This window comes from Gossypium arboreum, chromosome 1, assembly GCF_025698485.1.
Source record: "Gossypium arboreum isolate Shixiya-1 chromosome 1, ASM2569848v2, whole genome shotgun sequence".
NCBI classification, from domain to species: Eukaryota; Viridiplantae; Streptophyta; class Magnoliopsida; order Malvales; family Malvaceae; genus Gossypium; species Gossypium arboreum.
Genome location: NC_069070.1, coordinates 45,705,044 through 45,706,244, shown reverse-complemented (window position 1 = coordinate 45,706,244; position 1,201 = coordinate 45,705,044). Strand labels below are relative to the sequence as shown.

The 1,201-nt window shown below is 37.1% G+C and overlaps 1 non-coding gene across 1 annotated transcript; it reads left to right on the top strand.

Moving 5' to 3' along the window:
* The first annotated feature begins 245 nt into the window (after positions 1-245).
* LOC128281734 (small nucleolar RNA R71) lies at positions 246-353 on the top strand. Its single transcript, XR_008271997.1, has one exon. It is a non-coding gene; the product is annotated as a small nucleolar RNA R71 (small nucleolar RNA).
* Positions 354-1,201: the final 848 nt, after the last annotated feature.

Here is a 1,201-nt window from a genome sequence, read left to right as displayed (position 1 = left end):
CTATTCTAAAGTTCTACCTGATTAGAGAGCATGGTAACTGAATCAATGTTAAAAATATCGGGTGCTTTCGTTGGCTTTTTCCTCATGACTTACCAGTGATAATTATTTAGTCACATCTCTTCTATAAATTCGTAAGCATCCTAGGTGTTTTATTATTGATAGTCCCACCAGCGGCTGCGTCAACCATCTATCTTGTCGAAGGATTTAGGCCATTGTGAAAAGTTTGAACCTGCAGCCAGAGTTGTAATCCATGGTAAGGGCACCTTCTCAACAGATCCTTGTATCTCTCCCATGCATCGGAGAGTGTTTCTAGAACCACTTACCCAAAAAGAAGAGATGTCATTCCTTAACTTAGCTGTTTTAGTCGGCAGAAAATATTTAAGTAAAAACTTTTCTGTCATTTGTTCCCAATTAGTGATTGACCCTTCTGGTAACGAGTTCAACCACTGTTTAGCTTTGTTCCTCAATGAAAAGGGAAATAACCGAAGACGAATGGCATCATCAGAAACGCCATTGATTTTAAATGTGTTGTAGAGTTCTAGGAAATTTGCTAAATGAGCGTTGGGATCCTCGTCCCGCAAACCATCAAACTGAACAAATTGCTGTATCATTTGAATTGTGTTAGGTTTCAGTTCAAAATTATTTGCAGCAACAGCAAGCCTAGCTATGCTTGATTTAGTTCCTGTTAAAGAAGGTTTAGCATAATCATACATAGTGCACGGAGCAGGATTTTGATTTACTGGATTAGCAGCAATCGCAAGAGGTATCAGATTATTCTGATTTTTAGCCATCCTCGATTGCGGTGTGAATATCGCCTTATTTCTTTCGATTTCTACGAGCTGTGCGATCAATCTCACTGTCAAATAATAATGGTCCTGACGGGTTTCTTATAGTCATAAACTATGAAAACCTGCTAGAAGAAAAGAAAATTTACTAACAAAAATCAAAATAAAATTTAAATTGCAATAAAAGTAAATGGCTAAAGTAATAAAAATTGAGTGTTCCTAATATCTTAGTTCCCCGGCAATGGCGCCAAACACTTGATCGTGATGATTTGAAGTGTGATAAGTTTAAAAAAATTTATAATTGACCGTTCTTGAAACTAACTATTATCACGACAAAGGCTAGCGCACCTTATCGAATAGTAGTATAGTTTATGGCTAGACCGAAGTGTCAAACCCAAAGGAACCAAGAGTACTAG